The sequence below is a fragment of the Bos javanicus genome, chromosome 22 (assembly GCF_032452875.1).
Source record: "Bos javanicus breed banteng chromosome 22, ARS-OSU_banteng_1.0, whole genome shotgun sequence".
In the NCBI taxonomy this organism is placed as follows: Eukaryota; Metazoa; Chordata; class Mammalia; order Artiodactyla; family Bovidae; genus Bos; species Bos javanicus.
In genome coordinates, this window is record NC_083889.1 from 59,837,463 (window position 1) to 59,852,747 (window position 15,285).

The 15,285-nt window shown below is 58.0% G+C and overlaps 1 protein-coding gene and 1 long non-coding RNA gene across 4 annotated transcripts in view; one reads left to right on the top strand and one right to left on the bottom strand.

Moving 5' to 3' along the window:
* MGLL (monoglyceride lipase) overlaps positions 1-15,285 on the top strand; it is an 86,040-nt gene that overhangs the window by 11,025 nt on the left and 59,730 nt on the right. The window lies entirely within an intron of this gene.
* Positions 1,853-5,782, bottom strand: LOC133235609 (uncharacterized). The gene is made up of 2 exons (XR_009732602.1): positions 3,214-5,782; positions 1,853-2,910 (listed from the first exon to the last, which is right to left on the bottom strand). It is a non-coding gene; the product is annotated as an uncharacterized LOC133235609 (long non-coding RNA).

The window sequence follows — 15,285 nt, forward strand, 5'->3', positions numbered from 1 at the left end:
TCTCACCCCTGGTAGAGTTTCATGTCTAGCACAAACCAAGAGATCCGAACATGTTTGTTGAATGAATGAGTGAACTTCCTGTGTTTATAGGGTAAGACAGTTGGGCGGGATGATTCTCAAAAGTCCCTGCCGGCACGGTTTTCTAGGAAAGGAGCAGCATTTCCACCGAGTGTAGACCAGAGGGGCTTACTCTGTGCCGAAATCAGGGCACCGGCAATTCGGGAGCAGCAGTGAAGGGAGTGAAGGGAGTTAGTAACAGCTAAGAAGAGAATGTTCCCTACAGGCAGGCAGTCCCCTGGACTGCCAGGTGGCTGGGTTTTAACCATTTTAACTTTGAAGTAAAATTTGAAGACACACCTGTGAGTGGGGCCTGCAGGACAGCAGAGAGTGTTTTCTGTGTCAGCGCAGAAGTCAGCACGGGCGCCAGAATCTGGGGTGGGGTCAGCTTCCTCTTCACGTGCGGACGATGCAGCAGGTGGTACCTGAGCTGCAGGTGTGAACTCAGCACCAGGGTAGAAAGCGATGGGGGCCTCCGAGCGCCTGAAGACTCGGGGTCCGCTCGACCGCAGAGCCCCAATCGCGTGAACTCTTTCTGAGTGTCTCGTGCCGGGCCTCATTCTGGTGTGGAGACCCCGAGCTGATTCAGCAGCCCCTCTGCCTTGGAAGACCGCTCCCCTCGTGTGTCAGGGAGACAGTGCCAAGCACCGTGGCAGTTTGCTTGTGAGGGTCATGCTTTCTGGGTAGGTGGTAGGGGTGTTCAGGGAAAACTTTAGGTGACTTTAAACTGACCCTTGAAGGTGTTGAAGGGGACTGGAGGAGCCACTTCCACAGGGGCATGGAGGCACGCTCTGAAAACAACAAAGTCTTTTTCGGCCTGACGTCTGCGGTGCACGGCGGGAGATGCGTTTGGAATGGCTGGTCTGGGAGCTGGAATTTGAACGGCCGTTGTGTTAGTCTGCCACGATGGGCCACAGACCCGCTGGCTTAAACAGCAGAAGGCTCCTTTGCCCGGTCCTGAGGAGCCGGCGGGTTGGCGTCTGGTGAGAGCGGCTTCTGGCTCGTAGGTGCTGTCCTCGTGTGTGTGGTGGCCTCTCTGCTGTCTCCCGCCGACGGGGTAGATGCTGGACGACTGGATGAGCGTCCTGACTTTTCACGCTTGTGCTTCTCTGGTTTCATGGCAGACGCCCCAGCCCGTCTGCAGTGGCCGTGGGCTCGGCCCTCACCTTGGTGTCCTGTGTGTTAAGGCCACCTGCTGTCAGCACACCGCGCTGGCCGACCGGCCGAGGCAGGCTCAGACGTGAGAGCGGGCGGTGCCGGGGGTAGAGTCTGCCTGTACCCTGCGGACCCAGCAGTGGCCTGGTCTATTATTAAAAGACTTAAAATAAATCTTTTCAACAAACGCTGCTGGAACAGTTGGATGCGTGTGTGTGCGCTCAGTCGCTCTTTGCGACCCCGTGGACTGTAGCCGCCAGGCTCCTCTGTCCACGGGATTCTCCAGGCAAGAACACTGGAGTGGGTTGCCATTTCCTCCTCCAGGGGATCGTCCCCACCCAGGGATCGAACCCGAGTCTCTTATGCCTCCTGCATCGGCAGGCGGGTTCTTCACCACTGGCGCCCCATGGGAGGCCCTGGAACAGTTGGGTGTCTACATACAAGAGGAGGAAGTTGGGCCTCTTGCTCACACCGTGTACAAAAGTCAACTAGAGGACCTAAATGTAAAAGCTGCAACTATAAAACTCTTAGAAGAAAACACAGGAGTAAATCTTCACGACCTTGGCTTTGACCATGGTTTCTTAGATATGACCCCAAAAGGACGAGCAACAACAACAAAAAAATGACACGGTGGACTTCATCAGAAGGAAAAACTTTTGTGCTTTAAAGTACGCTTGGAAGAAAACGAAAAGACAGTTCACAGAATGGGAGAAAATACGTGCAAAACATCTGTGCGATAAGGGAATTGTATCTGAGATATGAAAAGAATGCTTGTGAGTCAATGATAGGAAGATAGCCTCCCTGAAAAAAATGGGCAAGGGATTGAATACCGTTTCCCCAAACAGGTATACTCATGGCAGTGAGCACACGAAAAGATGCTCAGCGTTAGTTGTCGTCGGGGAGATGATGACGGATCAAGGCCACGATGAGGCAGCACTTCCCCGCCACTCGGCTGGCTGTGATAGGGACAGGCGACGAGACGGTGGGCATGTGGAGTCTGGAGCCTCGTGGCCTGCTGAGGGAGGTTAAGATGGTGGAGCCGCTTTGGAAACGGGCTGACAGTCACTCAGAGGTTAAACCCTGTTACGTTATGACCCTGCGGTTCCATCCCGAGGTATGTATCCAAAGCAACTGGGGACTAACAGGTCATATATTTAAAATAGAGAAACAGGGACCTGTGTTGTGGCATAAGGAGCCACAGTCATCGTCTTCTAACCGCCCATCGGGGAAAAGAGCCTGAACGAGAATATGCATCGCTGAACCACTTTGCTGTATACCCGGAACACTGTAAATGAATTATACTCCAGGTTTTAAAACACTGAAAACGTGTCCACACACCTGTACACCAATACTCGTGACAACGTTATTCCTAAAAAATCGTCAAGATGTGGGAACCAGCTGGATGTCCATCACTGGTGAACGGATAAATAAAGCGTGGCGTGTCCAAACAGAGGAATGTCGGGCCATAGAAAGGGAGGAAATGCTGGCACATTGATGAACCTGAGACAGTTAGGCTGAGAGAAGCGAGTCACGAAAGGTGACGTGTTGATATGATCCCATTTTCATGAGGTGTCCAGCCGAGGCCCGTCTTTGGAGAAAGAAGGCGTATTCATGGTTGCCGTGCGCAGGGGTGGAGGTTGGGGCAGCTGAGGGTGACAGCTAGGAGTAGGGGTTTCTTTTCAGGGTGATGGAAATGCTCTAAAATCGATTACAAGGTGGGTCATACTACTCTGTAAATAAGTGAAAAACCACTGAATTGTACACTTTAACAGAGCAGATTATATAATCTGTGAATTACATCCCATGAAAGCTCTTACCAAAAAAACACAAATACCTAAGAAGATAAGAGGTGTTCGGCAAACATTTTTAACAACGTTTACCAAAAAAACCTAATGACACAGAGTCACTTAGGATATGACGGTACAAGGGGAAACCAGAGTATAAAACGGTGATCTCAGTCGTGTTAAAAAGACAGTCACGGAAAAGAGATCACAAACACACCTGTAAAAACGGAATGCGTGTCCTCAAGCCTCGCGCCGTCTTCGGAAAGCCCCCGCTCAAGTCTGACACCTCGCTGGACTCCTCCTGGGCTTCGCCTCCACGAGTCTCGCACCATCACACGGGGCTGATGTCACGCTTGCTGTTTCCCTGACGTGGAAACGGGCCCCAGAGAGTCGCGTGCTAATGAACACGGAGCCGGGATCTGAACTCGCGTCTCTTTGCTCTAAAGGCACTGCTCTCTCCAGCGCCCAGCTCTGCCTTGTAAACACATACGGAGCCATCTGTAGTGCCCGGCTGTGTGCCCAGATGCCCTGTAACCCCCCGACAGATGGGAAGACTGAGGCTCAGCAAGGGGCTCCGACCAGGGGCCTGGGTGGAGCGACAGGAGTGGAGAGAGCCCACGGTGCCCGGCCCTTCCCCTCCCCCCGCGTCCTCTGACCACGCTCGCCTGGCTGGAGCTGCCTAGCAGGGTCTTAGCAGAGCTCCGAGGCCCGAGCTCTGTCCCCACAGAGCGGTGAGCCTGTCCCCTGAGCTCATCTCTGTGGTCCTCTTCCCTCTCCTGCATTCTCAATAAATTCCTGATTGTTTATCGCCATCCGCTTGGCATTTCACCACCCAGAAGGACTTGGAGCCATCTGCAGACTTGGAAAGTTCATGCTGTTCTCCTTCCAGGAAAAAAAAAAAAAGACTGTTACATAAGATGGGGCCAAGCACATTCTTACAGGAAGGTTGGGAGCCACTTGTGAGACTGCAGGCCCCCTGCTCTCTCCGCCCGCCGTTGCATCATCCAGGTGTAAAGTCACTCGCTGCTGTCAGACCGTGCTTCCTTGCAGAGGCATCAAGAAGGATCCGAGTGTCTCCCCGACGTCCACGAACAGCTTCAGACGCCCTTCGGGTCTGAGGAGAGGCTCCTCCTGGAGAACACGCAGGCCGTGCTCTCGGGCTGTGTGCTGGTCACCTGTTCTCAGCAGGGAGGGGTCGTCTCCGGGGCAGGCGTCCCCATGGACCCTCCCCACCTCCCCTCAGTGTCTCTCCAGCTGCAGCCATCTCTCCTTTAGCCTCCAGGCTCTCCCCTGCTCGCTCAGCTTGTGTCATTGACTTTTGTTGTCATAAATAAAATGTGCTGTTTTTGCGTGAGCATGTTCATGGTAAGACATTGAGAAATGAAGGGAAAGTAAGGGGCTTGGACGATTGATTCCCCACACCCGCTGGACAGTCCTTGGTAACACTCAGGGACTCTGAGGAATTGGAAACCGCCATGCAGATAGATGGTCAGTCCCTGGCTCTGCAAATGGAGGGACAGAGGAGCTGGGACCGTTCGCTCCCTCGCAGGGACGGGGTGGCTGGGGCAGGACCCGTAGGTCTGAGCCGAGTGAGAGGCGAAGGCCCACCTGCAAGGAGCCAGGCGGGCGAGGCAGTGAGGGGCGGGTGACTGGTGGCACAGGGTGCTGGCTGCCCTGCCAGCGCGGCTCTGAGCCGAGGTGACCTTGGCCTGGTCTGGGCAGAAGTCTGCTGTCCGGGGAGGAGGCGGCATCCACCCGCCTGCCGGCCACACCCTCCTGCTCTCGGCCACTCCCCTGGCAATGGGGCTTTCTTTTATAAAAACACCTTATGTGTGTTTGGCTACACGGGTTTTTCTCTAGTCGAAGAGGCCGCTCCGTGGCTGTGGTGCCCAGGCTTCTCTGTTAAGAGCCTTCTCTTGTCGCTGACCACCAGCTCCAGACCATGTGGGCCCGTAGTTGGGTGCACGGGCTTAGTTGCTCCATCGCATGCAGCGTCTTCCTGGGTCAGGGATCAGACCCCTGACTCCGCACTGGCAGGCGGGTTCTTTACTGCTGAGCCGCCAGGGAGGCCCACGCTGGGGCTTTCTGCCTCCTCATCCCCCCAGGACCACTTGGAGGTTGGCCTCCTAACTGACCACCTCTTACAGGGGTCACCTCTGTCTGCAGCCTCGCTCCTCTGGGTGGTCTTCAGACGTCCGGCGGTGAGAGCGGGGCCCAGTGCCCACCCCCACCCATCGGGGGAAGGACCGCGGGGAGCCGCATTGCAGTTCCGTGCAGGCCGCCTGCGTGGGGCCGGCCGCAGTGTCCGACCTGAGAGTCCTGCCTTCGCTGTTCTCTTCGACTAGACCTTCTTTTTTATTGAACGTCCATTTTGGGCGGGAAGTTTATTCTAACTCGGGGGCTGGAAAGCCAGCCTGAGATGCCCTCAGCAGAAGGGGAGCTCGGGGCACAGGAACACACCCAGCTGCGTCTCAGCTCCGGCTCCTCTCGGAGCCGGCTCGTGCTGGAGCGCTGTTTCAGACAGGCTGGCACCTCGCCGGGGCCTCCCTACCCACCCGGAGGACGCGGTGGGGGCATTAGGCGATCCTGACGACCCAGTGCCCATCACTTGGCGCCAGGCCTCCAGCGTAGGGCCCGGGCACCCGTCTGCGTGGGAGCCCGTGAGACGGGAGTGCCCGCCCTGTGACACGCCGCACCGCGTGGTGAGTGCTGAGGTTTCTCCCGTCCCTTCCAGAGACCAGTGGTCTGGCTTCTGCGCTGTGCACACGCCTGCGATCACAAGGCCTCCCCCGCCCGCCCCCCGACGAGAGCCCGCCGCCGCTCTGTTCTTGTGGGACGGGACACCGTGGCCCTGTGCCCACGGCGTCCCTGCTGCTGTGTGTCCAGCTGAGACCCTGGGAGTGGGGGAGGCCAGAGCGCTCCCTGGCGCCTTCCTGGGGCCTCCGGCGGGCGGCGACGCGCTGCTGGGAACCAGAGCCCACGCGGGTCCTTCTCTGTGCAGAGAGGAGGAGACCTGGGCCTGGGACGGAGCCCGGAGCTCTCCCGAGAGAAGCCGGTCCGCCACCCCACCCCCTGGCCTCGGTTCTCCTCATCACAGTCCCTGGTGCAGCTGTGATGCTCGCCATTCACGGACCATCCTGAACGTCAGGCCCTGTGCTTCTGCGGGCAGGCCGTTAGTGGTTTCCCTGAGGGCTGGTTCCAAACATTGATCCGGACGCCAGCCCCCTGAGGAGCCCTTCGGCGTGAGGACCTTTTCAGGGCAGCAGCCGGGCGGTGGCTGCAAGGAGATGCCGCTGAAGACATCGCGCTCTTGGTGTCAGTGAAGTGCTGTGTCCTCCTGGAGGCTGATGGTACAGACTGCTTTGCCGTGGAGCATAAACCACTCCCCGAGGCCACACCCCGAAAGTGTAGGAAAGTCTTTTCGGGAAGGAGCTGTCTGACGTTGGAGGAGTGGTAATTTCCACATGCATTTCCAGCTTGGTTTATGGGAGGCAGGTATGCGCCTCTTATCCCTGGAGTTCTCGTGTGTTCTTCGCGTCCAGCAGATCCTGGGGGCCTGGTCGAGCTTGGCCTGGGCTTCCAGACCACTCTGCTCATCACATTTTGAGCATGAGGACTGACAGCGGTTCAGTGCCTCTGGCGGCCTGCATCTGGTGCTGTTTGCATTTTGGGTCTTCCCTGGTGGCTCAGACGGTAAAGCGTCTGCCAGCAACACGGGAGACCCGGGTTCAGTCCCTGGGTTGGGAAGATCCCCTGGAGATGGAAATAGCAACCCACTCCAGTACTCTTGCCTGGAAAATCCCATGGACGGAGGAGCCTGGTGGGCTACAGTCCATGAGATCGCAAAGAGTCAGATGCAACTGAGCAACTTTATTTTCTTTCTTTGCATTTTATTGGCAGCAAGGAGGCAGGTATTCGAGTTAGTGACACCCTGTCCGACAAACTCTTTCTCTAAAAAGCATATATTTGTCTGGCTGCCACACCCCGGCTCTTTGCTGCGTCGGGCGGTCTTCTCTCTAGCTGTGGCATTTGGGCTTAGTCGCTCCACCGCATGTGGGATGTTAGGTCCCCAGCCAGGGATCGAACCCGCGTCCCTGCAGTGGAAGGCAGGCTCAAGCTCTGGGCCACCGGGGAAGTGCCCTGACAGACTCCTTCCGTTGCTGCTGCTGCTGCTTCCCAGTTTTGCTGAGATGTCCATGTGCAACGCTGTATGAGCTTAATAAGCTGTGCAGCTTAACGAAATCACATGGACTCTAAATGAGTATCACAGGAGCTTGTATCTCATACAGATAAAAAAAAAGGGGGGCGGACTTTTTTCCCCTTCTGATGAGAGCTCGTAGGATCTGCGCTCTTCACAGCTTTCCTGTCCAGCGTCCAGCAGTCAGTGGTCACTATACGCCATGCTGGACATCGCATCCCAGGACTTATGACCGGAAGTGCATTAATACCTCTCGACCTTCTTCCAGTCTCCCTCCTCCCACCCCCATCCTTGGTAGCCACAAATCTGGTGCCCTGTTTTAAAAGTGTCTCTTGCTTTGCTCCCCCTTTCTTTTTAGATTCCACATCCGAGCAATGCCGCGGTGTTGCTTTTTTTCTCTCTGACTTACTTCACTCCGCGTAATGCCCTCAGGGTCCATCTGTGTTGTGGCAAACGGTAGGATCTCCTCACCTCTTGTGGCTGAGTTCTCGTCCGCTGCGGGTGCGCACCGCGTCTTGATCTGTTTACCTGTTGGTGGACACTTCGGTTGCTCCTGTAAGGTGGTGACTGTGAACAGTGGTGCTGTGAACAGGGGGGCGGTGCGGCTATCTCGTGCATATAGCCTTTTCATTTCCTTTGGATACATTCTCAGAAGTGAAAGTGCTGGATCCTGCGGCAGCTTTATTCTTAACCTTTTTAGGACCCTCCCTACTGTTCTCCACAGTGGCTGCAGCAACCGACATTCCCAGCAGCTGTGCAGAAAGGTTCCCTCTCCCCACGCCCTCGCCAGCATCTGCTGTTTGTGGACTCTCTGGTGGTCACGCTGCGTGAGGTGGCACCTCATGGTGGTTTTCACGTGCGTTTCCCTGATGGCTACTGGCGTTGGCCATCTCTTCACGTGCTTGTTGCCCATTCGTGTGTCTTCTTTGGAGAATCCTGACCCCATCCTCAACCTGTGTCTAGAGGGCCTGGGGCTGCAGGAAGCAGTTCCACGTTGGGTGGGGGTGGGCACAGCATCTCTTGGCCCCCCCGCCCTGCCCGTCCTCTCCACGGCGCTTCACGCAGCCTGGCACGTATTCACGTACTGATTATTCTGGCTCCGGCCGGGGACGCGGAGCTCCACCAGGGTAGGGACTTTGTCTAATTCAGATGCGTCCTCAGAGCCTGAGCCAGACCCCGAGCTCAGTCAGCCTCTGTCACTGACGGAAGCAGTGGCTGAGAGAGGGGTGAGCTCCGGGCTGGGGCAGGCGGCCCTGCAGCGCATGCACCACGCCGTGCGACCCGTGGGGCCAGAGCCGCCTCCCAGGAGAAGTGCGTCTGTGTCTCTGCGTGTAGACGGATGATGGATGGATGGATACATAGATGCGTGCATGCGTGCTCAGTCCTCTCTGACTCTTTGCGACCCCATGGACTGTAGCCCACAGGCTCCTCTGTCCATGGACTCTCCAGGCAAGAATACTGGTGTGGGTTGCCATGCCCTCTTGCAGGAGATCTTCCCAACCCCGGGATGGAACCTGAGCCTTCAGCAGGCGGATTCTTTACCACTGAGCCACCTGGGAAGGCCAGATAAATAGATACGATAGGATGAGCAGTGTTTTTCTTTTTCTTTTTAAGAAAGCAGGTGCTCTTAGAAACTTGCTGGAGCATTGCAGCATCTGAGCTTAGCGCCGAGGTCTCGCCGCCCCGCTTGTTAGGAGCTTGCCTGAGCGTGGACGTGAGGGCAGAAACACCAGTTGTGGCAGCAAACCAGTGGCGAACCACACGGGGCTCACATAGCATCTGCTTCCTGCTGCAAAGGGTGACCGACAGGGCCCAGCTAGGCCGTGTGCAGGAGGGCCCCCGCCACCGGCTCTCTGGGGCGCGCTCTGTGTTGGCCTCACGGCTGGCCCTGTATTGTCCCCACTTCCCAGGAAAGGAAACGGGATTCAGCAGCTGGCCCACGGCGCGGTTAAGGAACCCAGACCCTCTGGCCCCTGCCTGGGTGACGGGCTTGTCCGTGAGGGTCCACGGTCGTTATGGTTCAGCCTGAGCTTTGTGAATGAGAAACCCCACAGCGTGGTGCTCACGTGAGAAGTACGGCGGCCGTGTGTGCAGGTGAAGCTCCCGGGAGCGGGGGTGGAGGCTGGGGCCGAGCAAGGGAAGTGCTGTCTGCCCGTCACGATGCTGTGATCACGTGTCCATTTCACAGCAACTGTCAACCTGTCTGGGGGCTGCCAAGAAGCTGGGAGAGGAGCTGTTGGCTGTGAAACGGGGACGAGCCCAGGGGGCCGGGCCACAGTTTCTCGTGCCCACCGCTCCCATCCGTTTGCCCTACTGCCCCCGAGACGGGGCATGAGGCAGGGAACTGCAGAGAGGGTGGGTGGGTTCACTGTGGCGGGGCTGGAGCCAGGAGCAGGAGCTGGGCCCCGGGACCCCAGTGGGAGGGGCAGGACTCAGGTTCGAGGCCACTGGGTACGGTTCTCCTTCTGCCTCTTCTGATGGCGTGTGTGACCTCAGCCCTTTCCGGCTTGGTTTGGTCATCTTTACGTTACAGGGCTCCTGGGCAGGGCCCGCTGGGGTAACAGGTCCGGTTTGGGGTGATGGATGCTCCCAGCTGTGTCTCCCGTCCCTCTGGCCGCCTCGGGCCCCGGCCCCTGACGGTTTGTTCTGTGTGCTGGACGGTATCCGAGCTGGCCCTGCCTGCCCCCCACCCTCGTGGGAACTCTGCCGCCCCTCGTCCTGAGCTTTGTTACCTGTGACCCCAAGCTGCCTCCCTGCTCCCCGGCTCAGCTGGGTCATCCACGGTCTCGGCCGCCCTGACCACCCGCACCCTCCCGAGACCTCCGTGGCCGGATCGCTCTGGGGGAGCCTGAGCGCAGAGCCTCAGGACAGGCAGGGGTGCGGAGCGCGGGCAGGACAGCCTGGCAGGGAGGGAGGGGGCCCGGGAGGTGCGGGGCTGAGAGGGAGTCAGCTGCCCAAGCATCGCGGGGACGACTCCTGGCATCGGCAGGACGGGAAGCCGCACAGATTGGAGTGGGAGGGGCTGGGGGCAGGGTGTGGAGCCGGGAGGCTGTTGCGATCCTTGGGTCTAGGGTAGCGGGGGCTGGGGGCGGCCCCAGACGGCTGCATGGGATGCACGTGAGCGGCGCGGCCTTCTGGGCAGCGGGCCCCGGGCTCCGTGTCCAGAAGCTGCAGGCAGGGCCGCAGGGGTGGACCCAGGGCTGCCCGCCACGCGGCTCGAGGCTCAGAGCCGGCAAGGGGCCCTGCCTGTCTCGCTCACATCCTCACGTCCCGCCCGAAACCAGAGTTCTGTCTGCCGGGAGGAGTTTGCAGTTTTCCTGCAAACCCCATGAACCCACCAGCCCACTGAGCAGCCTGGTGTCTGCTGGGCGAGGTTCCAGGCGATGGAGACTGGGAGGTGTCACTTAACTGCCTGAAAAACAACGAAGCAGGTTTTTCTAGCCCAGCGTGACCAGGGCCTGTCACACAACCACACCTGGAGACAGGGGAACCCAGGAGGAAGGGTGACTGATGCTGGCTGATGTTTGGTGTGGCCGGGGCACCACTGGAGGGGCAGGAGCCCCCCGGACAGACGGGAGGTGGGTGCGGTCGTGGTACACAAACATGGCCCGGAAGGCTCGGGCTGCCGCCCTACCGATGATCAGGAAAATGCGAATAAAGGCCACAGTGAGGTTCCCTCTCCCAGCCCTTCAGCTGGGAGGCCACGTGGGCAGAGGAGGGCTGAGTGCCGTTGGCGAGAAGGTGAACCGGTCCTGCCTGGTGGAGCTGACGGTCCTCACCCGCCGCGTGGTGACTCTGCCACCAGACAGGGACACCCTGGCCCGTGAGCGCCAGGAGCCTCACATGCCAACCGCCACGGCAGGACTTGCCGCATCCCCTGGTGGAGCCCGTCCAGACGTCTGTCCGCAGGGGACTCTGTGCCGTGTCGGTGAACACTGCCACACTCATCCACATGGTTGAAGCCCCGCAGCTCCAAAGCCAAAGAAACAAGATGCAGAAAAACCGTGAGGATGGGTCTGTTTGATACGAGTTCGGACGTTAGGAACAGACTGGCGTTTACGCAGCACGCACGTGGTTAAATGACGAAGAGAACACGCCCAGGTGGTCGCAAGAGTGAGGGCAGGCAGTGCCCCCGGGGGTCGGAGGCACACGCTCCGGCCCGCAGCACCCCATCCGTGTGCCCACCGTACCGTGACTGCTCACCCACCCAGGGCAGTTCACAGCGAGGGGCCACGCTGACCTTGGCATGACCCACGCTGAGGCTGGGGTTGGCTGAGGACGAGGCTGGGAGCTCTTGGGAGGCTCTCCTGGGCACATGTTGCTGTTCTCGTTCAGTCATGTCTGACTCTTTTTGACCCCGTGGGCTGTGGCACGCCAGGCCTCCCTGTCCATCACCAGCTCCCGGAGTTTACTCAAACCCATGTCGGTGATGCCATCCAGCCATCTCATCCTCTGTCGTTCCCTTCTCCTGCCCCCAATCCCTCCCAGCATAAGTCTTTTCCAATGAGTCAACTCTTCGCATCAGGTGGCCACAGTATTAGAGTTTCAGCCTCAGCATCAGTCCTTCCAGTGAACACCCAGGACTGATCTCCTTTAGGATGGACTGGTTGGATCTCCTTGCAGTCCAAGCAACTCTCGAGAGTCTTTTCCAACAACACAGTTCAAAAGCATCAATTCTTCGACGCTCAGCTTTCTTTATAGTCCAGCTCTCACATCCATACACGACCACTGGAAAAACGATAGCCTTGACCAGACGGACCTTTGTTGGCAAAGTAACGTCTCTGCTTTTTAATCTGCTGTCTAGGTTGGTCATAGCTGTTCTTCCAAGGAGCAAGCGTCTTTTAATTTCATGGTTAAGTCACTATCTGCGGTGATTTTGGAGCCCAAGGAAATAAAGCCTGCCCCTGTTTCCATTTTCCCTTCTATTTGCAGGAAGCGCTAAGGATCTTCTTTCTGTATTGCTGTCAGTGTCACTTTGCTTTGTGAGCAGGCGTATTTCAGGCTATCCGTGGCTTTCGGCATATATGCGATCTTAGGCATATGAGTAAGAAGTGAAGACAGTCGCAGTGAAAAGGATGGTGCGGTTCTCGTTCTTTCTGCCCTGGCTCTGCTCTCAGAGGGCTTCCGGCTCAGAGAATGGCTGTGTGCTGAGCCAGACCAGATCGAGGCTCGGAAGGCCAGGGGCCAGTCCCACTGTGGGCCGGGGCGGTCCTGTGTGCTGGGGATGCTTTTCTTTGCCTGCAGACGTCACGGTCGTGGGCTGGGGAAGAGCCTCGGCCGTGCTCCGTGGGCCCAGTCTTCCTGGGGATGGCCACGTGGGGTGAGGGGCGGCAGGGAGCCAGCCAGGAGAAGCTGGCAGAGACCCAGGAGTGTGGTGTACCGGCCGGTCCGGCCCCCTCTGCTTGCAGCTGGTTGCTGCTGAACCACATTTGCACGTTTGTATGGAAACACACCTTCGCTGTGGCCTGTGGTTTCCTTGTGGACGGCTTGCATCATCCCTGCACAGGGAGGCCTGTGCTGCGTGGGGCTCAGGGCTGGTAGACCAGGCGTCCTGTGACACTCTCTGCCAGGGCCCCATGGGCCTCTGTGTGTGGCCGTCTTAAGGGCCGTGTGACAGCTTCCCTTTGATGGCCCAGGAGTCAAGGAGGCTTGGGCTCCAACTGGAGCTGCCCTGTCCCTGCTGCGTCCATGTCCCCCACCTGCTGGATGCCCAGCGGGCGTGAGGCCACGCACGTGGCTCCTCGATGCTCGCTGGTGAAGGGCCAGCTGTGGTCCCGAGTGCCCGAGCCTCGATGCTGCACGTGCCGGTGACCTTCTCCTGGGGGGCGGGCTGGGGATGGAAGCAGATCAGAACCAGCCTTTTCTAACCCGCCACCCAGCGTGGACGCAGTGTGAACCCAGCGTGTGGGGCTGGGAGGGCTCAGGCCTCCTGGGCTGGTGGCGTCTGCTCTGCGTGCAGCAGGCGTGTCCCCCGCGCCGTTTCTGGGGCGCCTCCCGCTGCGGGGGTCTGCTTGGGTGTTCGTCGGCTCACCCACAGCAGCTCTGAAGTAGACGGTGCTGGCCCGCCCCTCCCGTGGGAAACTCTTCCTGGAAAGAGGTCAGTGACCCCTCAGATGAAACATTAGGCGTGGTTACAGTTATAAAGAGTAATTACAGTTGTAAGCTGTAGTTATAAGCTCATAATTAGAGTATAAGTAATAACAAACTGAATTTAACGTATATGGGGAGGGAAAACACAGAAGGAAGCGCCTGGTCCCTGACGGGAGCCCTGGGTGGGGGGATTACACATGGGCTTTACTTTTCTTGGTGCCTGCCTGTGTTTTTCCGTTTTCCAGAACGAGCCGTTCCTCTTTCAGACTCTCGAGCATGAGGTGTGGGCCTGCGTGTGCTTTGTGTCATACTGTGGCGGTTTGGTGGCCTGCTTTGTCACTTCATAAATTCAAGAGCCTTAATCACGGTCCCCCCAGGAGTCCTGGTGGCCCCGGGGGCAGTTCCGTGCCTCCTGCTGTGTCGGGACTGTAGGACCTGGGCAGATCCTCACAGTCATCTCTCAGTCCCTCAAACCAGACACATCTGACCTTCAAAAAGGACGAGCGCAAGATGAAAATCGCCAGAAACTCAGAAGAGTTCTAGCAGCCCCACTGAAGGACATGATTCTGAGGACTCAAGAAAACATCTTATTAGGAGATAGTTTTGCTGCAGGAACTTTAGAAACTTTCCAATAACCTCACTAGGATTTGAGAAGACTCACCTATAGAATGTTCTGTAAAGTAAGAACAGGCCCTTACAAGGAGCGAAGACCCTGAGATCCAGAGCTTTTCCAGCCTAGGGGCACAGTGCAGAGCCCAGCACACAGGCTCTCAAAGCATGCCAATCTTAGAATTTTTTAGATAGAATTATATCTGTGTTTGGCTTCTTTGGTGGCTCAGAGAGTAAAGAATGTGCCTGCAATGCGGGAGACCTGGGTTTGATCCCTGTGTTGGGAAGATCCCCTGGAGGAGGGCACGGCAACCCACTCCGGTGTTCTTGCCTGGAGACTCCCACAGACAGAGGAGCCTGGCGGGTACAGTCCACGGGGTCGCAGAGTCGGACGGGACTGGGTGACTGACACTTCACGCGCTCTGCGTTTGTGTCATAACCTGCACACACAGCCCGGTTTTCTGGTATCTCGGCGCCATCGGCTCGTGAAGAGTTAGCTCAGCGGGCTTTTGAAACTGTCCCCGTTGTGCAAGCCTGCCAGGCCAGGCCTCCCCCTTCCGGTGGACACACAGGTTGCAGGCAGAGACAAGGAGGGGCCGGGGCAGACCCCAGCCGAGTGCAGGGTGGCCGCCGTCCTGCCCGGCACCTGCTTCCGCTCCGACTCCCTTACTTCTGCAGTGGGAGCGCCTGTGGGCAGCGCAGGGAATTCCTGCGGACTTGGGCGGGCTGCCGGCGGCCCAGTGCTCCCGGGTCAAAGTCCGTTTCTGGCCCCGGGGCCTGCTTGTGTGTGTAAAAACCCAGATGCACAGACCCGAGGGCTAGGCGGTGCCTGGGCTCGTAACCATTTGGCTGAGCGCAGCAGTCCTTCCCAGCACACACACCTTGGCGTGTTCTCAGCTGACTTAATCTGCCCAGTCCTGACGCACGCTTCCTGGGGACAGGAAGCCACACGCCGTGGGCTGGGCACTTGGGGAACACGGCCGCTTACTTCTCATGATGCCCCCGTGAGGCCGAATGGGTCTTCCTCTTTTACGCCTGCCTACCTGAGTCCGGGAGTGACTTCCTCAGATGCCAGACGTGGGGTCTGAACTCGGGGAGAACCGACTTTTAAAGCACGCCCTTTTCTGGAGACTCTTAAGTGTTTTTTGTGCCCCTTCCCATCAAGTCTTAAGATGTTTGTGGGCCGTCGCGTGTTGTCAAGGTGAATGGATGGGTTGATTTCATTCAAGTGTCTTAAAGCCAGATCCACGGTTCTCAGTCTCCGTAGAGAGAGAGATGTGGGCTTGAACCCATGCGTGGCCCTGGGCACGATGCCTGAGAAAGGTCGGGGACCTTTCTCCCTCCCGTGGGGGCGAAGCATCGGCGACAGGAGCCGCTTGCAGAATTTCTGTG